Source organism: Sarcophilus harrisii, chromosome 5 (assembly GCF_902635505.1).
Source record: "Sarcophilus harrisii chromosome 5, mSarHar1.11, whole genome shotgun sequence".
In the NCBI taxonomy this organism is placed as follows: domain Eukaryota; kingdom Metazoa; phylum Chordata; class Mammalia; order Dasyuromorphia; family Dasyuridae; genus Sarcophilus; species Sarcophilus harrisii.
The window spans coordinates 148698365-148721071 of NC_045430.1; the positions used below are offsets into that span (position 1 = coordinate 148698365).

At 38.0% G+C, this 22707-nt stretch overlaps 1 protein-coding gene, 1 long non-coding RNA gene and 1 pseudogene across 5 annotated transcripts in view; 2 read left to right on the forward strand and 1 right to left on the reverse strand.

Annotated features, from left to right (window-relative positions):
* Positions 1 to 5914, reverse strand: part of LOC116419337 — a 29574-nt gene extending 23660 nt beyond the window's left edge. For all 3 annotated transcript variants that reach the window (XR_004229617.1, XR_004229616.1, XR_004229615.1), the window contains exon 1: positions 5605 to 5914. This is a non-coding gene — a long non-coding RNA (uncharacterized LOC116419337). The remainder of the gene's footprint in view (positions 1 to 5604) is intronic.
* Positions 1 to 22707, forward strand: part of LHFPL3 (LHFPL tetraspan subfamily member 3) — a 686319-nt gene that overhangs the window by 547008 nt on the left and 116604 nt on the right. The window lies entirely within an intron of this gene.
* LOC100921882 lies at positions 13650 to 15482 on the forward strand (annotated as a pseudogene).

A 22707-nucleotide genomic window follows, 5' to 3' on the forward strand; every position in this document is an offset into this window, starting at 1 on the left:
TCTGCCATTAAGACCAGCAAGAAGTGAATGCTGCCTCAGTCCCTCCATTGCTTCTTTCTTTTCTAGACTTTTCAAGACCTATATCTATCTGATATTTTCTAGTCAACTCTTGAATTCATTCTTATATGTGAACTTTAGTATGGGGATCAGGAAAGCAAAAAACTAGCTCTTTTGTATCTTTGTAAATAGAAGTTTTAAAAATTATTTTAATTTATGAAATAAGTTACCTATTGCCTTTTGCTTCCTATTTCTGAAATGTTAATATCTTTCATAGAATCTCAGAGCTAGATGAGACCTCAAAGGCCATCGGATTCAACCTATATCTGAGTAGGAATTCCTTCTAAATTTCTCCATCTGTATTCCACTTAAAGACCCCCATTAATGGGGAATGCTCTCTTAAAACAATCCATTTCACTTCAGATAGCTTTACTTGTTAAGAAATATTTCTTTGAGAAGATCTAACTTAGTTTCAATTGATCAAGGATGGACAGAAGCAGCTACACCCAAAGAAAGAACATTAAGAAATGAATGTAAACTGCTTGCATTTTTGTTCTTCTTCCCGTGTGTATACCTTCTAAATCCAATTCTCCCTGAGCAACAAGAGAACTGTTCGGTTCTGCACACATATATTGTATCCAAGATCTACTGTAACCTATTTAACATGTATAGGACTGCTTGCCATCTGGGGGAGGGGGTGGAGGGAGGGAAGGGAAAAATCGGAACAGAAGTGAGGGCAAGGGATAATGTAAAAAATTACCCTGACATGGGTTCTGTCAATAAAAAGTTATTAAAAAAAAAAAAAAGAAAACACATGTGAAGTTATGTAAAATAATTTCATAAAAGGCAAGTTGTGAAAGAAAACAGATTCCCCCACCCTAATGAAAATAAAAACCTTCATGAAAAATTTTTTTAAAAAAAGAAAAAAAGAAATATTTCTTTGTATTCAGTCAGTCAAGGAGCATAAATGAAAAATAGACTGGATTGGAGAAGGACTTAAAGCAGGGAGACCATTTAGGAGACAGCTAGAGTAGATGAGATAAATGATGAAGAGGGCATGAACTAGGCTGCTGGCTGTGTGGGTAAAAGAAAAGACTTAGATGCTGGAGATGTGTAGGTAGAAACAACAAGAACTGAAAGCTAATTAGATAGTTGAGTGTGGGAGTTTGGAACAAAGGATAATACCCAAGTTGTGAACCTGAGTTTCTAGGATAATTTCTTAGGAGGGAAATCAGGAAGAAGGATGGGTCTATGGAAAAACATTCTGTTTCAGTCATTTTGAGTTTGAGGTACAGTATCTATAGACATCCAATTTGAAATATCCAATAGCCAATGGGAAATGCATTAGAATTCAGGAAAGAGAGTAGAGCTGGATTATAAATCTGGGAACTGTATACTCAGGAATGATAATTAAACCCATGAAAGCTAATGAAGTCACTAAGTGAAAGAGCATAAAGAGAAAAGAAAAGAGAACCCAGGAGAGAGTCTTGGAGAATTCTCACAGTTAAGGGTCATAATATGGATGATGAGGCAGCAAACACAATGAAGAAGCGGTCAGACACATGGACAGAAAACTAATAAAGAGTGATGAATCAAGATCTATTTCTCTGACACTTCCACCATAATTCTGTCCTCCAGAGATCAGGACAACAGACCTTCTCATAGACTTTAAAATATTGAAAGCAATCATATCCTCACTATGTCTTTTTCAGGATGGACATCCTTGAATGAACTGGTCTTTAATCTCTTCACTGTCCTGTTCACACTCCTTTTGATACACTTTAGCTAGCCAATGTCTTTCTCAAAATGTCATCTGATCTGATGTGGTCTACCCAAGACAGAAAGTGAGAGGGATAATTATATCCCTCCCTGAGCTTCTATTAAAGTTAATTTTGGGGGCTATGGCATCACAGTATGGACTCTTCTTGAGATTATAGTCTACCAAAAGGCCTGTGAGCTTCATAGATCACAGCAAAATTGTGTTTTATGGTCATTCCCCTGCAAACCGCTTCATCTTAATTCACTAAGGTGTTACCAATGATTTATCACAATATAGCTTCTGTTTGCTCGGTGACCTTAAGACAATATTCTCCTTGCCCACATGTAATTCACATTTCCATTGGAGCTTAGCACCTTTGTCCTTTGCTAACACAATATGATATCTAGGTCTCCTAGCAGCTTCCCACTACTGAACAAAATGCCTTTAACCTGACTCAAACCAGGGAAACACTATCTGATGACTTCTAAAGGTGATATAAAAGTTCTCCAGTCTAAGCTTTAAAATGGTTTGGAGGTTTTTTAGTGGGGGGAAGTACACAAGCTCTTTGGCTCTGTCTTCTTTGGAAGATCATTTAAACCAGTCCTTCTGCCTCCAAGGACAGGGCTACCCAGGGTCTGGCTATTGAGGGACAGTGGAAGCACAATTCAAAATACCTGCAGCTTGAGAAAATAAGTGACACAAGGAAAGCTTCAGATTTGTGTTCAAAGTCTGAATGACAAAGAATTCTGATTGACTAGAAATTCCTCCCATCCACTCACGTCGGAGACACAAGCTGCCAGAGTCACACACCAACTATAGGCAGACACAGGTAAGCTCTTGGCAGGGGAACAAACAGATTGAATTGCTCATTATTGAGTGGGATGATAGTCAGTGGCATGGAAGATCCAGTCCTCAATGCCTTCTGGACAGCAAATCTTTCTGCCCTATAGTTCTGATAACTATTACAAAGCATATTGAAGGCAAGCTAATCCTCTTTTCATCTGCTAGCCATTTCAATCCAACCTGACATGGTGCTCTCCAGCACTAAATTGCTTTTGCACCATTGGTTCTTACAGTCTGAGGAACAGAAACAGCAGTAGAGTATTGCCTTCAGACAAAAAGGCACAGCATTGGACCAGGTATTCTCCCAAGGAGCCTTCGAGTTCTGTGATATTATACAGTCCTTTTCCCTCAACCACATAGGGCATTTTTTGTTTGTCTGTCTGTCTATATTGCTGTTATTCATTAACTCATTGTACAGGAAAACTGGACAGTTATTTGGTCAGAACAACCCAAAGTAGGTAATGGCACAACCAAACTCTGCTACCTGCTTAAATAAGTAATAATAACTAGAAAAGCAGCCTGGGATAATGTATACCAAGATGTAGTTAGGAAGAACTGAGTTCAAATCCTATTTCTAATACATGTCAGCTCTAGAACTCTGGACCAATCACTTAACTTCATGGTGTCCTCTTTAGGTTACAAATTACAGAGCAGGTGTAACCCTGTGCTCCTAGGTAAAGGGAATTTTCTCATCTGGAGTTCCCCATATCAATTAAATCATTGTTTAATTGTTCCAATAATATGTTGTTTTTATTATTAAGTCATTTCAGTTGTGTCCAATTCTCTGTAACCCCATTTGGGATTTCCTTGGCAAAGATACTGGAATGATTTGCTATTTCCTTTTCCAACTCATTTTACAGATGAGGAAACTGAGGTGAACAGCATTAAATGACTTGCCATGGGTTACCCAGAGAGTGAACAAATTTAAACTCAGGAAGATCCATCTTCCTGATTCCAGGCCTAGCACTCTATCCACTGTGCCATCTAGCTGCCCTCAAATAAATAATAACTCCTTGAATTTTTATAACACATTCAGGAACAGTGTGCTTCACTCATAATTCTGCTGGGTTGGCAGTGCAGGTACTATAATGACAGTGTTACAGAGGTTATAAAGAGCTGGATTGGGATGCCAGCTCTAATCCTTGGGAGGATCCCAAGTTTCCCCTCTCTAAAAAGAGATGGTCTCAGAGATTCCCCATCCTCTAGGTTGAACTCCTGCCTCAGACACAAGTGGCTCAGTGGCCTGAGACAAATCACTTAACAAATCTCTTAAGAGCAGGAGTTGCAGAGCAGGTACATTGAAGGAAGGAACTTCTTCACCAAGGAGTTGCACATACCAAGGAAATTCCACAGCCAACCCTTAATGATGCTTTGTACCTAATCTTAAAAGCATGTAAATCTCAGTTATTATGCTTACAGAGCTAGAGCTCTTCCTGTGACATAATGTAGTCTGTCTTCTCATGCCTACTGAATAATGCCAGTATAATTTCTCTCCCCCTTTCCAACCTATCACTCATATAGTTTTGAAGAGGAACTACTGGGAATTTCTTGAAGGAAGCTCAGCAAAGGGAGGTATGGAATAAACCTTGACACTTGGATGCCATGATGGCCATTAGTTTCTATCTGATGCTATTCTCTACCATTTAAAAATACTCTCAGCAGAAGCATTGTATAACCAGGCTTCAAGAAAGACAGGTAGCCTTATTAGGTCTCCTTTTTCAAGGAAAACATCAGAAAAGGAAGGGGGAACAAATTTAAATAAAATTTTACTTTAAAAAGAGCAAAAAATGAGAAAACCTGAACTCTATGTAATGGAGAATGAGAGATGTACTCCACAGGCTATTCATCGTGAATAAAATTAGATATAACTCCATTTATAATTTTGTCCCTGAAAGAGTAAGAGGTTCTGGTGCAAAAGTAATATCAGCAGTGAATAAGCATCACGTATGTCACAGTGACTTGAAATGAGAAGCAGCTAAAATTTGCCTGCTGTCAGCGTTGAACTCATATTTAGAGACATAACTACCTTTACAATTACAGAGGAGAAAGACTTGATGTGGCCCCTGTCCAGAAACTAGCTAGGACAAGAACTACATCCCTCTCTTCACCTACTACTACCAACAACAAAAAACCTTCCCCTTACACTGTGGGGCAGGGAAACATTTCAGTCCTCCTTCTTCCAAAAGATGGCTTCCTGTACCTGTATTTCCCCTGAGTATCTTTAAGCAGCTATGTTCCCAGTTTCAGAAGACAATTCAAAGAGTTACCAGCTAGAACCCTTTGTAAATCAAACTCTTGAACTAGAATTTGAAATTTCTTGTTATGTATTTCTTTCCCCTGCTTTGATTTGAAGTTATAGGTATTTGAACTCCCTGGTATGTCTAATCATCTTCCTCCATGTGAATACTATAACCTATCCTAGTAAAGCAAAGAAAATATCAGCATGGGGAAGAGATTTTGGTTGAAAGGTCCAAGTGAGGTACCCTTTGTAAGAAGTTTACTTTTATTTTCTTATCTTTCCAAACAATACAGGATTCCTCAGTGGATAGCCCCTTTTGATGGAACCAGATGCCCCCTAGAAAGGATAAAACTTATTTCCTTTTCTTCTAATTGCCATGATACCTAGCATGTTCCAAGTCAGGCAGAAAGTCATAGGTCAGAACAAGGAATAATGTAGTTTTTCAATACCTTATCACTGCCTATAATGCTGTGGTAATAAATATCATTAGATTATGGTCCCTTCTCTATAAAGAACTCAAATATCTTTACAAACATTATGCCATTTCTCCTTTCATTGTGCAGAGGTAGAAGTTGCTTCAACCAAAGTATTTTACGAAGGAAAATCCTGAAAGAAAAGCAGTTATCAGAAAGCTAGAGAAGTCTATGGTCCCAAATTTGAAAATTATCTTTTATGCTTAACATTCATAGGACTAGTGGGGGCCAACTTAGAGTTTTATAGTAGTGAGGCACACATGTAAAAAGTACATGTGGCAAAGGTGACTCACCAATAGTACTACATGAGCAAACTCTTTCTCTCTTCAGAAAATCCACATGAAGTTTCCCTTACATGCAGTGTCTCTGAAGGGTCAGGTAGTCAGGTGGATTCCCAGGATCTGTTCATCTTCATAACTGACTCTCTTCTCTGCTACCAGGGATCACAGTCTTTGAAGATTTTGTTTCCTAAGAATCCTGTCTGTCTGGAATTTGTCCAGACTCCCCACTGGTTGCATTCTCTCTTGATGGAACTTCCCAGTAGTTCCTCTTCCAAATTATATGACTGATAGTTTGGAAAGGGAAAGAGAAATTATCTCCTCCTCCTCTTACCCTTGAAGGAGTTTCCTCTATAGTAGAACTCTCACAGATTTTGGCTCCTTAAAGTCCCAAGCACATGAATGGTTGTTTTGCTCAGCTGATAAAATCGTTCCTTTCTTAACCAGAACAAGATGTTTATATCTCACAAAAGGAAGGAAGCTTCTTTACCCTTAATTCAATACCTCTTTAATAAATAACCTTAATTGATACTTTAATGTTTGTAAAGTGCTTTCCATATATTATTTCATTTGATTTTTACAGTAGGTGCTATTATTATTCCTGTTTTAGAGATGAGGAAACTGAGGCAAGCAGAGGTTAAGTGACTGTCCAAACAGTTAATAATATAATTAATAAGTACTTAAGGCAGGATTTAAATTTGAGTCTTCCTGACTGCAAGTCCACTAGACCACATAGTTATCTCTCTAACAATTTGTGATTACATTTTGAGTTTTCTGGGATTGTCCAAATTAAATTTCCTAATGCTTAAATTCACACAGCACTGGCTCCAATACAGCTTTGACTCTAACAGGTTTTGCTGACTAATCTGTCCCTTGCTTCCCATCAGAGGGTATTGCCTATTAGCAAACATTTAGGTTTTGGGTTGTCTTTCCCTGGATCCTCTCCAGATTAACCAAGAGACAGAATAATACAATGAAACAGACTACTGAATCGGCAGCCATAAGAAGAGGCTTCTAGTCTCTTTTTTCCTATGAACTAGCTGCATGACTTTGGACAGATCACTTCATTTTTCTGGATTTCATGTTCTTCATCCATTTAATTCAGGGCTTGGACTACCTGACTTCTAATGACCTTTCTTACTCTGACACAGAATGATTCTTCTAACTACCAATTTTGGCATTTGATGAATGGTTAGCATTCAACATTCTTGCCAATAGTGATGCAAATAATAATCAGATAATAGGCAGAGTTGCTGTGAGTCTTCCAAAAAGAACAACGAACTAGTAGCTGTGTAAATTAGCTGAATGGAGGATGATGTCAAATAGTTGGAACAACAGCATTGGTATTCCTAGCAGTGAAGGAGTCATCCGGTCCACAGTCATCATCACCTCAAACTTTAAAAGCAGATATCCATCAGAGAGCTAGTAATGTGTAAAAAACATTAAATTTTAGAATATACTTTTCTCTCATAGAACATTTTAAATACCTAGGTTTAAAATGGGTTTCTACAGCAATTTCTATAGCTACATGAACTTCAGACCAAGTTTTGGGTTTCCTGTGTAGCAATGTCTCTTCTTCTTCCTTCAATCTTGAGTAAAAGGTGACTGGCAAGGTGCCTAATTGACAGTCAGGGAGAATCAGCTTTTCTATTTATTCTCACAGAACAGTTGCCAATCACATCACAACTGATGGAAGAGGATCGGGGCTTGGGACATAAGGGAGTTGCTGGGGTGATAAGAGAAATTCCTGCCACCTCCATTTGACAAGAAAATGAAGTATATCTCCCTCAAGACTTTTCCTCCAATTACTGATGTCTCTTATCCTTGTTTACAAAGCCCCTTACAGTTAGCTCTGGAAAATGAGAATGGGGAGAAGGTAGGCAGAAAAGAACAACTCAATCTCCAACATCCATGCAAATGGCTAAATTAGCAGTGATTGAAACTATACAGATCCTATCCCAACTTCATTTTAACCAATTAGTTTAATCTTATTCTTCCAGCAAGTCTTTAGTAGGATGTCAACCAGATAGCCAGAGTGGAAAATTTTGAGTTTTATCCTATCTTTGGAGCTAACCAAAATCATAGGATCTCCTTAGGATCAAAGATCTCAGATACTATTTAGTCTAAATCTTTCATTTTTCAGATGAGGAAACTGAGATATGGCAGATTAAATTATTTGCTCAAGGCTACACAGAAAACAAATATCAAAGACAAAAGTTTAGCCTAAGTCATACCAGTCATGTTCTTTCTTAACTGCACAATGATATTAGCTCAGTATCCCCCGTTTTAAAGATGAAATAATTGATACTCAGAAGGATTAAGTGAACTTACCCAAAGTTATACCCAATCAGAGCCTCTTACTCCATGTCTAGTGCTTTTTCAAAACAGAATTATCCTTCAAAATACAAAATACCTTATTCTAACCACCTTTTAATGCTTACAAAATAGACAAAAATAAAAAGAGAGAAATAAACAAAAGGTAGCCATATGTAGTAAAGGAAGCAAATGATTTAGATATTTCACTAAAATAATCATTTAATGAATTGACACAAAAATCAAGAAAATAGAAGCAGAATAATATTCACCATATATAAGTATTGTAAATTAAAATTACACTACAAGACAACTGATTCCAAAGTAATTTCAATGAACAGTTTTGGTCCCAGAGAATAAATGACAAAACATACTACTACTCCTCTCTTCACAGAGAAGCAAAGAATTATAGAAGTCAAGTATTATACATGCTAGCAGGTTCAGATGGTTTGTTGGATGGTTTTGCTTGTTTCTCTTTTATCATGTTGGAAATTCAGTGGGAAAGAGACAATGTCAGGAAATGACTGTGATGTAAAAAACCAAAAGTTCATCCATATAACATTTTTGGTTAAAAAAAAGAAAAGGAGAATCATATGTAGCAATCATTGCCTGAGTAATAGATCCACAGTAAAGAAATCTTGTATCCCTATCTTTAAAACTGCCCTAGAGAGGAGGTAATTTGGCCTGTCACCACCACCCTCCTCCAGCTGCCTGAAGAAATTACACACAGAAAGCTGTGACAAGTGAGCTCATTGATGGTGGACATTCCCCTCTGGATCACAAGGATGGTCTTCTACTGCAAACACAGAAGTGTATTATTTAGTCTTTCAGTAAACAGGAGGAGAAACAATGAAATAAAAGGAATGCAAATCATAAGCTGCTACATAAGATCCTAATTACCATAATTTGACCCATCCTCCTTCCCATTGCCGGAAAGTCAGCCTTCTGGATGACAGGGAGCCAAGCATGCTAGATAACAGCCTTCTGTTCCCTTTCCCTCTCTGTGTCCCTCTTTGTCTCTGTCCCTCTTTCTTAAATTATGTGGATTAAGACAGCCATTCTCATATCTGTTTGTAAGTCATAAATGTATTAGTAAATGCTTCGTATAATTAGGTAAAAGGTGCTGAGAAAGAAAAGCAGTTTTGCTTTATATCTGTAGTCCTACAGAAATCTACTCTCAGCCTGAGGGACATTTTGGGAAGATCCTGTCAGAAATATCCATGGAAACATCTTGATAGGGTTCAAATACAGTAAATCTGGAGAATTCTGGTCTTCCTGACTATGAGTCAGTGTATTAATAATTCAGAGCTGATCAACATTAAAATCTGAAATGTTCAAAAATGTTCCTTTCTGGAACCCAGTTCCAGCACCAGGTGACTTTTCTCCCATGTAATCCCCACCTTATCCCTTCCCTTTAAGGGTCAAAATACTTTTTAAAGCCCATCAGCAGTTCAACCTTTTGGATTTATGTTGGCCAATGAGCCAGGTTGGAAAACATGTTTTGGCTCAACAAACTATTAATTTCATCCCTGTCTGAATTCACCTGAGATCTCCTGGTATTTAACCATAATAGAGAGGTATCTAAAAAGCAGCTTGTTTCTTCCCAGCAATGATTTTTTCCAGGGCTCATGCTGCCTTTTGTTTTGACAAGTAATATGGAAATGAGCTAGACTGTCATCACGGGCTCAGATACTGCATGTGATGGAATTTTTCAGTGGCCCTGGCAACCTTAGAGCAGAGCCTGCAAAGGCCTAAAGGGTGCAGAGCCAATTGGGGAGTTGTGAAAGCAGAAGCATTCAATCACGGAGCTCTAGGCACGCACTCCACGGAGCAAGTGCCCCACTGACCTTTGGTGTGTTAAGGCATTAGTGCAGGCTGGTTTAGCTTCAGCAATATGGAGTCAGGATGTAGCTCAGCAGTAATTTAGAATACTGATAAAGTAGGGTCCGTTCTTGAAAAGGGGGGGACCCTCCAAGCAGCCCATGGCTTCCTGTCAGAAGCTAGTCAGAGCAGGCTGCTCCATCAGGGCACTCCGAGTGAGCCGGGACCTAGGGCCCAGCTAATTAAGCGAGCCTCAGGTAGCAGGCTCCTAGCAGGTGCAAGCTCCAAGCCACAAGGTGAGTCAACAATGGGAACGGTGTCTGAAGGCCTCTGGTGCTAGAGCTAAGTTCACTTTTGGAAGGTCGAGTCTTGTGTAGGAAAGAGATGGAAGTTCAACTAACCAGCTCCAGATCAAAATCAGGAAATCCGAATCAGGAACAGCTCCAAGCAAACTGACTGTCGCCATGACCCAGGGATCTCAAAGGAAGAGAGAGACAGGGAAAAAGAAGTCTGCTGGCACAGCAAGAAAAAAGAGAGAGAGGCTGCAAGCCATGATCCGAGAGGAAACATTTTTGAGACGTTTCAGTTTGGTCTGACTCTGCCTGACCCCATTTGAGGTTTTCTTGGCAGAGGTTCTGGTGTGATTTGCATTCCCTTTCTAGCTCATCTTACAGATGAGGAAACTGAGGCAAATAGGCCAGTATCTGAAGCCAAATTTGAATTCAGTTCTTCCTGATTCCAGATCCAGGGCTCTATCTACTGTGCCATTAGTCCCCACACACACAAGTATATATACATATACTTGTGCATTTATTTTTTATTTTTTATTAAAGCTTTTTATTTTTAAAACATATGCACGGATAACTCTCATCTAGTTAATCTAAAATGGCTTTATAAGTAATAGACGATATAGATAATCCGAGGTTGTGTGTAAAACCTCACTATATATATAAATATGACGTGTGTATAATTAACTGCCCTCTACTCTAATGTTATACTCCTTTCTAGCTATTTATGTATAGAAAAAGGTTAACAACTATATATATATATATATATATATATATATTCAAAAATCAGAGCCAACCCCACAGCTTCCTAAATTAAAGATGTTAGCTAACTTGACCTATTATTGTTTAAGTAATGAGGTCCTTTCTTTAGGATAAACAAAAACATCCATTATTCTTCCATTGTTTCTTTATACACGTGAGGTAATAAGAAGAAAATCACTTAATATGCATACCATAAGTGCTTATGTCTCCATGTCTCCAATCTGGTTCACTTTAGACCTTTCCACAGTCATGCAAACTCCTGAATTCAGCATTATGGGATCATCAAATTGTTTAGATCTGAAGAGACATCAGAGATTATCTAAAATACCTTTAGGCTAAAAAATATCAGCTCTGTGATGGCAAGGATGGTTCTGTTTTGTCTTTGTATCCCTGGCAGAGGGCCTGGATCTAGTATAGCTTGAGGCGTGCCATTTTGTAGCTCTTAGTCTCCATTTCTTCTCTTCACATGTGTTCATTCAGCCAACATTTATTAAAAATCTATTCATTCAATAAGTACCCTATGCTAGGTGCAAAGTATACCAAGACAAAAATGAAATAGTCCTTGCCACTAAGGAGCTTTTAGGCAGGGCCATGTTGCTAAATGTTTAACAATCAGTTTCCTAAAAAGCAAAATATACACACAACATCCTTTTAGATTTAATATGCATTGATAATTGTGGAAATACATGTTTAACATATATTGGATTACTTGCCTTCTGGGGGAAAGAGCAGGGGAAAGGGAGGGAAAAATTTGGAACCAAGATTTTTCAAGGGCAAATGTTGAGAGTTATCCGTGCATAAGTTTTAAAAATAAAAAGCTTTAATAAAAAATAATTTTTTTTAAAAGTACATTCAAGATGAGAATAGGTGAGCCTCTAGGTAGCTAGCTTTACACAGAGCATGGATGATTACCTCAGGCACTGGTTTGAGGTAGAGGGCTGGGCCAAATGTCACAATTTCCTTTTATTGAAAATCATTTAAATTTAACTTTTAAAAAGCACCAAAGAAAGTTGAATATGCATTTTCTCCATCCTTGTTTAAGTCTTTAAGACAATCAACAGAATAATCATTCAAGCCCTGATTGGTAGGTTTGACAATTTCTGAGATGTAAATATACTGAACATTTAACAATCACTTCTCACAAGCCACTGAGTAAGTGCCAGCATACCTTTGCTTATATTTTACTGAGTGAATATACAAGATAATTGAAAACCAAATAAATATAAGATAAATTTATTATTAGCATTTAAATAACAAAGTAATTTTAATGGGAAAACACTAACTGGGAGTAGCCAAGAAAGGTCTTTTATAATAAGAGATGGAATATGAGCTGAACCTTGAAAAATTTAGGGATTCTAACAGCCACTGTCAAGAAAGGAATGGCCAATAAGGAAGAAGGTAAATGTCACATGCCAGAGAGGAAGAAGATAAATGTCACATGCTGCAGAACAGAAGGTAGGTAAGTTTAGCAAAAAGAGAAATATATGAGTGGAAATAATGGGAAGTAAACCTGGAAATTTAGACCGAAGCCAGAATGTGAAAGGCTTTAAATGCCAAGCTGAGTATGTGTTGTTTTCAAGAGGAAGTAGGATCAGAAGAATTGAGTTTGGAAAACATCTGAAATAAGGTGCTGGAACTCCTTGAGCAGGAGAATGATACATGCCTTAGGAACATAGCATCATCATGGTGGAAGAATAAGAGAAGGGAGAAACTATGAGCAAAAAGACCAATTAGGAGAGTATTCAAATGATCCAAGTAAGAAGTGATGAGGACATTAACTAGATTGGTGGCTAGGTGAGTGCAATAAAGGGTATGGATGCAGAGATAATGCTATGTTTAATATGGGTTGGCCTTGGTAAATTATTTAATATGGGGGAGGAAAACAAGGGAGATAGAGGAGTTAAGAATTTCTCCATAGTTTCGAACCCAGCTGTACAAAAAAATTGGCAATGTCTTTGACAGAGATAGAGAAGTTCAGAAGAGTTTTAGGAAAGCCCCAAGCTAGCCAGATGTAGAGTGTACTGCTATAATCCCTGCTAATGTAGTAGCTAAAGCTAGTGGATCTCTAAAGCTCAAGAGTTCTGAATGTCAGTGGATTAAGCCAATTTGATGTCCACTTTAAGTCTAGCAACAATTTGATGAGCCTGGGGGTATTGGGAGAAAGGAGTAAGAGCTAGCAGTCTGCCTAAGGAAGGAAGAACTGTCTCAGGCCAAAAATAGATGTGATCAAAGCTCCGGGACAGGACTCACAAGTGGCTGCAGCAATACTACACTAGTTGAGATAGGAATACCTAGTCTCAAAAAAAGGAGAAAAGGGAAGAGGAGCAAAAGGAGGAGAAGGAGAAGAGAGAAAAGGAAGGCAAGGAAGAGAAAGGAGGAAGAAGAGAAGGAAGAATAAAGAAGGTTGTCATCTCATATAACTTGAGTCCACTATGAAATAGAATCCATTGTTTCTCTTAAGATTTAAAGAATGTTTTCACATCTGTGAAATCTCTGCAAGTGATAACAGCCTCTGCCTCCTCATAAGCCAAATCTACTGAAAATACAGAAAAAAAAAGTTCTCTTTGTAAAAATCTGTGATGTCATCAAATAGTTCAACATCTGAAACTGATGTGATTTTATTCTTGGAAATAACACAAAAGAGGATTTATTGCTATCTATTTTTACCCTAAGGACCCCTGGGCTCTTCCATCCATTTTGTAGCAACTGACCATCCTCTGTCAACAATCATCAACCATTAGAACATGAGTTCCTTGAGAGCAGGCATTGGTTGGCTTTTTTATTTGTATCATCAGAGTTCATTGGCCATAGAAACTTTTCAATAAATGGTTTTTTATTCATTTGTTCCATTTCACAGATGTAGAAACTGAGATTTTAAAAAGTTAAGTGATTTTCTCAGATAAACCTCAACTCTGTCTCCTATATTTCCTGGCTTTCTTCAAGTCCCACATAAAATCTACCTTAAGCATGAAGCCTTTCATGATTCTCTTTAATTCTAGTGCTTTTCCTCTAGTAGAAGAGTTTTTACTGCAGTGCAAAATGATCAGTACTGAATTGGTGAAGTTGTAGATGCTGTAGAAAATCCTGGAATCATCACAGATATTGGGATGAAGGCAGTTAGAATTGAATCTTACAATCAATTCATTGAGTTGTTGCCAAGCCTGGAGTTCATCTCACTGGACCAGATGTTTCGAGAAGTACTTAAGGGTTGTGCACATGTTAATCTGAGTGTATGTACGGGGACTGGAGTTTCATCAGCCCTTGTGAGCAACCAAAATTCCAATAATGAAAATAACAATCATCAAAACAACAACCCCAATGTGCCCAACAATAATCCCCGACAGGCCAATGACCAAAAGGAAGAGAATGAGATGCACCAGGATGGACAGGCTGAAGAGCAGCAGATTGCCGCTGAGGCACTGAATGAGATGGAAGAAATGCCTCAGGAAGATGGAGAGAGTAGAAATGAACCATAACCAGGCTGTTTTTCCCATGGAGGTTGATGGAGGACCCAATGGTCTTCAGCCTGCTCCAAAAGCACCACCAATTACTATTCACGATTCAGACAGTGAAGATGAGGAAGAGAGTATGGGAGCCCCTGGAAGCCACATTGCTAAGAACAGTTCTCAGAACTACTCTGACAAAGAGAGCCGGTAGAATCCAGGTAACCCCCAGTGAGTGGAAAAGGTAAGTTGCCACTTAGAAAGAGATATAACTCCTCTCATTAAATGGGCCAGTTGAAGTCATCCTCCATTGAGTAAAATAATTGTGAGAAGGGCTGCTCAATCACAAATGAACAGATCAAAGCAAATGTGAAAGCAGCCAGTGATATGTCTGAGAAAAAGAAAAACAAAGATGTTTATCTCAGTTGGGACAACAGCTCAGGTTCTGTGGGTATCTCCCCCTCATGCAATGCTGCTTCTCAAAGCCCTGACTTTGTAAGGACTGTAACTGGCAACTCTGGTGAGCCTGAAGACCCAAGCCCCAGATCCATCCCAGCCATCTGTCCTCCTTGTAAGACTGAGGGTTCAGGGCAGTTGGTAGAGAAAATTCAGTTTCTTCCAGATGCTCTTGCAGTAGATCTCAGGGACCACAGAGCAGACTGAGCAGATGTTCTGATGAGGAACGACTTTCCACCAACGATCCCAATGGCATAGGATCAGAAGTCTCCTTTAGGACTCTCCCACATGATGGGTTTTGAAGCCCAGATAATGACAAGAGGATTAATGGGAATGTTTATGGAGATGACAGGAGAGGAAGCTCCCAATCTGAGAATTTTTGAAATGAAGTATGATGAAGACTTCCCTCAAAGACCTCTAACAAGGACCAGGAGCAAACTTTCTCATGTAGCATTGGTATCTGAGTCAGAGGTTGCTAAACCAAAGCCACATCATGCAATGAAGCAGAAAAGGTCAGCTGATAAGTCCACGAACACCAGCAGTCCTATTATTGAGGATGATCATGTGCAGATTCTTGTCTTAAAATTCAAAAATCTTGTTGGAATCACATTGACCAACTGTGGAATCACAGATCTAGTAATAAAAGATTATCCTAAGATTGTGTTCATTCATGCTATAAGATATCAAGCCCTGAAGCACTTGAAAATTTAAAAAAAAAAAAAAGTCTGAGTACTGTAGCATAGGAAAACACAATTGGAGAGGGTGGAATAAGATTTTCTATATGAGACTGTACTTTCTATTTTTTAATAAAACATTACAGTTTCCACATTTCTCCCATTTATCCTGTATATATCTTAAATGTCCATAGTTTTTTGCATGCTGTCTCCCCCATTTTGAGAGCATTTGCCTTTCTTTGTATCCACAGCACTTTGCACAGTAGTACCACTACTAATACTTGTTGGGCTGACTTTACCTTCAGCAAATACATCCAATGATGATTTTCATCATTTATAAAAAGACTAAAGACAAGCAACATGCATCCATTTCTGTTTCAAAAATGGGAAAGATTGCCTGATCATTTCTTTGGAAGTAGCTATCTTTGGAGGCACAATGGATAGATTGTTAGTTCTGGAATCAGGAAGACTTGAATCCAAATATAATCTCAAAAACTATGTGGCACCTCGAAAAATCATTCATCTCTGCTTGCCTCAATATGTAGATAATAACAGCATCCATCTTACAGGGTTGTTGTGAGCATCAAATGAGAAAATATTTGCAAAGTGCTTAGCACAGTGCCCAGCACATAGTAGGTACTATATAAATGCTTATTCTCTCCCTCTTTCACTGAGTAACTACTATAAAAAGCCCTTGACCCTCGCTGTCTCCTGTATTAATATATCATGATGCATTCCATTCAGAGATGGGAGACTTCCAGGGGGCCTGGCTGCTCATTAATAATCCCATCTCCTGTCCTGCGCTTCACTAGCTTTATCCTTATTGATGTCAGCAGCAAAGGCTCTGCTGTCACAGGAGGTTATTTGAGTTGTTGTGTACGCATCTGCTCTTGTGGTCTTAGTTTTACTTCTCTCTTTATGGTTTCCATCATTCTTTATTGCTTCCCGCAGACTGTGTCCTGAAGCCTCTCATTTTCTTCTCACTTTTACCTTGATTAATGCCCTTCATAAGTTTTCCTTCCCTCTCCCTTGTTGTACAGTAACTGCCCAGGCAGCTTCTTAGCTGTAGAGCTCACATTCAAGGAGATAGCCTTCTCCATCTTCCCTTTTAACAATTATGTCAACCAATGTCATTCTTCTAACCCTTGGGCATATAGGCGCTCAGTTTCCTTTATTCTGGGTGACTTTTCACCCTTATGTAATGGAGGACTTTGTTACTGCTATATCTCTGAGCTGAAAATTTTCACTGTGTCTGTTAGAAGGCTAAGGATTCATTATCAAAGGGGCAGAATCCCTGATGGCTGGAGAAGGGCTGATTATCCTTAAAGAAGAAATAAAGAAAACAATCCAATACATATCTAGCTCTTGTCCTGAAAATCCATCTCATATAATAATTGATTTTTGCTTCTGTCTTTTTCAAGCACTCCTCTACATAAGGAAGAAAATAAGTAAAATAATGTTCCATCTTGGGGAGGGAGGCAGTTGGGTAAAGAAGAGTGAGAAAAATGATTATTAATAACCAATTATTTGGAGAAGTCCAGAGCTTCTCTTTTTTCTTTACTCCTTATTTCAAACTTCAGTCTCTTAGATGATATTGAATTAATTTTCTCCTACATCTGTAGTCTTATCCCACCCAATTTTACAAGGAATTTAATCTAAGATGGGAAAACCCATTGTGGTCTACACAGGTTTGGGTGGAGATAAATTCTTTGAGTAGATTGCCCAATTTAAAAGTAAATAACATAATCAAAGTTCATTAGAATAAGCTCAGCCCTTCATAGTAAATAATATTCATTCTCTTTCATTACTTGTTAACCAATCAAAGTTGATTGTGACCCTCCAGAACACCACTTTTCAAAGGGCACATACACCATGAGCTTGCCTCCATGGGGATCTTTGGCATTTGAGAGTGCCACTGACTTCCTTTATTAAAATGTTCACTAATAAAATGACTAATTACCCAGAAATTACAAATCTCTTGAACTTTTTAAATATCACAGAAGAGAGAACTGGGATCTGCTTAGACCAGAAAAGACTTGAGTTCAGGTCCTATCTCTGCCACATTAATAGCTATTCAGGGGTCCTCAAACTTTTTAAATAGGGGGCCAGTTCATTGTCCCTCTGACTGTGGGAGGGCTGGACTATAGTAAAAACAAAAACTTTGTTTTGTGGGTCTTTAAATAAAGAAACTTCATATCCCTGGGTGAGGGGGAATAAACGTCCTCAGCTGCTGCATCTGGCCCAGGGGCCGTAGTTTGAGGACCCCTGAATATGATTCAACCCCTTACTGTCCTAGGCAAGTCCAAGATTATGAGTTGCAGAGAAAATGCAGCCCTGCATCAGTAAGAGGAGTTTTCTCCTCCAGCAGTTCTCTGTACCAATGAAACAAATCCAGTCCTCACAGTATCTAGGTAAGTACATATTTGCTTAGCAGGGCTTCCTTAGAAATCAGATGGAATTCAAATCCATTGTCTCTGTTTGTTTTTTACTGACTCAGAAAATGTTCAGCACACTTCCAATCCTCTTAGCTATACAAAATCAAGATCCACTTGCATGAAAGAGATCTTCCCTCCTCTTCTTGATCTTTCATGGCCTTAGAATAGCTGCCACTGAGTTTGGCTTTAGAATCATAATGCATATGAATGGAAACTGAGGCAAAGCTTCACTCACGCAGAATGATGATCCCCATGAGGGAGCTAGGAATGCATTATACCCTTCTCACCATGGTCTGCTGAACTCAGCCAGATCCAACAATTTAGCACTTTTCATAAGCGCATAGGTGTGAAGTTTGGTTGTGCAAATTCACTACGCCACTGGCTGAAATTGATAGTATCATTCCAGGATTTTGATTGATTAGTAGCACCTCATAGAATACTTAGGTCATTCAGAGTTTAAGTGACTTTCTGGGGATCACACAGCTAGTAAGTGTCAGAGGAGAGAGATGAACCCTCAAAATGCCAATTTTGGTGTTTTACTAGATTGTGACTTGAGGTGCTTATTACTTGAATCACAAATTCTCGACCCTTTAAGCTTGCTGGGCCTTTTTAAGCCATATTTTCATTTCTTATCAATGGTTCAGTTATCTCCTTGATGAGAACTTGCATGACGAGCACAGCAAGTAAATACATGTTTCAGCCTGCAGTCATGCTTAGCTCTCAGTTGGAATGACGCAAATATCTAAAGCCCTTGAGAGGGAACTAGAAATGCTGCTTCCTGCCCCTTTCCTTCTGGAGTGAAGAAGAAAAAGAAAGAATTCATATATGCTAATGCATACAGTATGGGTTACCAGGAATCATGCTATCAGATTTCAGGGGATCATTTTCCCCCTAATTATTAAATGCCTATTCTGGTTAAAGATAGAAGTATATATAATATATATATAATTTAATATAATATAATATATATATAATTTAACAGATATCGAATGATCAAATTGGTATGTTTGGGCCCTTGTTAGTCATAAGTGGCAATTTAAATACACCAAATTCCAAGAAAGAAAATGTTAGCTTGCCAAAATCACCATCAACCAACTTATGTAAAACTCAATGAACCTCAATTCATAAAATTTTAATTTCACTTAAACATTAGAAATATAATTCTAATTATATTAGAATAATTAGGCCAGGTCTGGCCCGGGGCAAAATTGTTAAGTAGACCAGGTTTGTGATCTGTCACCTCTGACTTCCCTGTGTTTCTTTCTCACCTCCTGACTGAAGCCTTCAGATACTCAAGTATGTTCATGTTGCTTTGCAGGATTACCCATTGCAAGATGCTACTCAGATGTATACATTTTGAGCAGAAATTCTCTCCATTCTTCCCTCCATACAAACTCTCATTCTCTAACTTACTCTGATCATAGTTATTAAGAGAAAATTATCCAAGTGAACTCATTTATTGAAATTACTCTTCCTTCTTCATGGGAAATTTGTAAGTTGGAACTACAAAGATTTGCATCTCTAACAGTAAAGTTTTATTGGATTTTTGAAGAGGGCACATTTATGATGAGGAAGACCTTCCTGATGGTTTATAAGTGACAATAGACTTGGGGTCAGTAGGACTTGACTTCAAATACTGGCTCAGACACTTGACTACTGGCAAATTGGTTAACTGCTCTGAGTTTCAGTTTTCCTATCTGTAAAATGGGGATTCTGATAATATTACCTGCCTTACTGGGTTGTTGGGAGGATTCAACAATATAATATAGATAAAATTCTTTGAAAAAAGTATTAAAATTGCTTTGAAAATGTTAGCCATATTATTATCATTATCATTACTCAAAACTGAATAAAAATACCACCTTCTGCTTGTAGCTTTCTCTGATCCTTCCACCTGTCACCACTCTCTACTTCCTCAAATTATTTAGTATGTACTTTTCCATGTGCATATCAGAGATTCCCAGAATATAAGCTCTCTCAGGATAATGGCTGTTTTTCCATTTTGGCCCTTTCTCAGCATATAGCAGAGTGCCTTTTACATAAAAGATGCAAGTAAATAATTATCTATTGGATTCAATATGAATACTTTCCAAAAACCGTTTAAGAAAGTTAACTGAATTGGAATGAATCCCACAAAATATTAATCAAAGTTGAGGAATATAGAGTGGTTTTAGGTCCTGAAATGATTAAGCCCCAAAGGAAAAATAAAGCAAATATAGCCATAGACTTTGCAGAGAGAAGGCTATAGCCCTCTTGGATGAGATGATCTGTGCAATAGAAAAATCATTGACTTTAACTTCTTATCCTACCAGGTCATACCAAAGTTCTAAAATGATACATTTTTTTCCCTCACTGATCCTCACCACCTTCTTTTTGCTCCTTCCTTCCTTTTTTTTATTTTCTTTGACCTTGGGATTCCATGCCTACTGCAACCTTTACCATTACAATGCAGTCACCTTGAAAAGCTTGGATCAAAGCAAGAGCAAAAGAGATAAAACTCCAAAGTCTTCCAGGATTAGGCTAAATCATAGCCCAAAGTTATCCTTCTATTTTTCATTTCTAAGAAAAGTTGTGACCAGTCTCAATCTTTTTTTTCTTTTTCCTTTTTGTTTTAACCTATCCATTGCTTCAACCATGCTGTCTGTTTTCTGACACTCTCCTTATTAGCAAGACTGGCCCACAGATCCCAATTCTCATTATCTGCACCAAGTTATTCAGATTCACCCTTGTGTCCTGTGTCACCTAACCTGAAATCTAGCCTCTTTCTCTATCTGGGGCTCCTGGAATTCTAAGGCTCTGCATAGTATTTCAATCACATTGCATAGTAAACTATGATATGTCTCATGATGAGGCAATAAAGAAACGACAGGTGGTGCATTTATGGGTGATTAAAGCCTGCCTGCCACAGGCAGCGTTATAATGCATGAGGCTGACAGCACAGAAATCGAAGTAATCCCCAGCGAGAAAACTGCCTTGGTTGTCATATGGCTATTATTATATGGAAGTTTCACAAAGAAGGCAGAATCAGGACAAAATAACAGACCCTCTTTCCCAAAAGGGACTGTGTGTGTGTGTGCCCATATGTATATGTATTGTGTGGAGGGAGGGAGAGAGAGAGACAGTGGCAGAGAGATACAGAGACACACAGAGAGATAGAGAGAAATAGACAGACACAGACAGAGACAGAGAAATAGAGAGATCGAGACAGAGACAGACAGAAACAGAGAGAGGGATGTGCTGAATTTTGACCACACATCAGAAAACTCTGTTTATGTTTGTAAATTCTGGGGCTAAAACGTTATAATGCTCTCGTTCATACTTAACGTAGAAGAGAATCAAAACTAAGTTAGGAAAAGCTTCCTTTGAGAACCCTTTCCTCTTCTGAATTATTCATTCAGGATCCCAGTCATTCTGCTAGGAAAGAAAATGCACTGAGGGCTTCTCTTAAGAATCCCCAATTAAACTCCATCTGCAAATACCTGTGTTGACCATAAAAGGGAATGGTTCTAAATATAGCCATGTTTTTTTTGTTTTTCTGGAAGCTTAGGGTGTGCAAGATCATGGAACATGTTCAGGAGATAGCTCAAAGAATCATATATTGATCGATGACAGGGACCTCAGAAGCGAATAGAACCAAGCTTTCATTTTACATTTGAGGAAATCGAGACCTGAAGATAGTGACTGGCTTTTCCAAGGTCACCTGGACAATAAGTGGTAGAGACGGGATTAGAATTTACTTCTTCCAACTACAGACCTAGCACATTGATGGTGATGAGTTCAAGTTTTATATGGCAGTTGTGCCATATAGAAATAGGAACCACTAAACATAAATAAGGATCCCTGTGGGCCTCATATTAACTGGGAGAAGTCACATATTAACATTATCTATGTCTTACTATGTTTTTGTTTTGTTTTTAATATTCTCCAAAGACATCATCTGGTTCAGGCTGCACTCGGGAATGTTGTGACCCAAATGTTGTGAGTTTGACACCTTTGGGCTACAGCAGAGAGTACATGTTGGCAAGGAGTAGAATGTAAAAGAAAGGAATAAAAAATTATTGAGGGCCTTGAAAATAACTAGAAGAGTGAAAAAAGTAAAATCATCAAGACTGAATAAGTGGAGATAAATCTGGCAACAATACGAAGGCTAGATTGGAGAGTATGTGAAATTAAAAATGGCAAGACTAGTTAGGAAAACATTATGATAATCTAGATAGAATGTATTAGGACATAGCAGTCCTAGCAGAGTAGTAGCAGAAAGAATAGAAAGAAGTATATAGATATAAGAAATGCATTATAGTAAAGGTGGAATCCAAAGGGTTTGGCAGCTCATTAGATGATGGAGATAAGATGAAAACTAACATTTCAGCCATGGAAGACCAAATAATTGGTGGCATCATTGATATAAATAGAGAAGTCAAAAAGAAAAAGAAATTTCAATGAAACAATAATATATACTGGGACACTAAGAGGACATTGAAATGGCTGATAAAGATATTAATCCAGAACTCAAAAAAGAGATCATGCTTGGAGATGTAAAAGAAGAAGTCATGTGTAAAAAGGAAATAATTGAAGTGATGGGGAATAAGAAAGATTGCCAAAGGCAGACTAGACAGAGAGAAGAAAATAAAGTCATGGAACTTAATAAACTCAGTAGCCAATATAAATAATTAGCAAATTGATCACTCTATGTTCAGTTGACATATCTATCTTATAAGATATTGTTTTATTAATTAATTTATTAATTTATCATTAATTATCAATAATCATTAATTATCATTAATTTATCATTAATTATTAAATAGATCACTAATAATCTAAATATATGTGCAAATGAAAATGTTGAAAAAAGTGGGTCCTTCCTATAAAATACAATAATTATGACTATCATACTATCATTTACTTGTAGGCATTACAAATGACACAG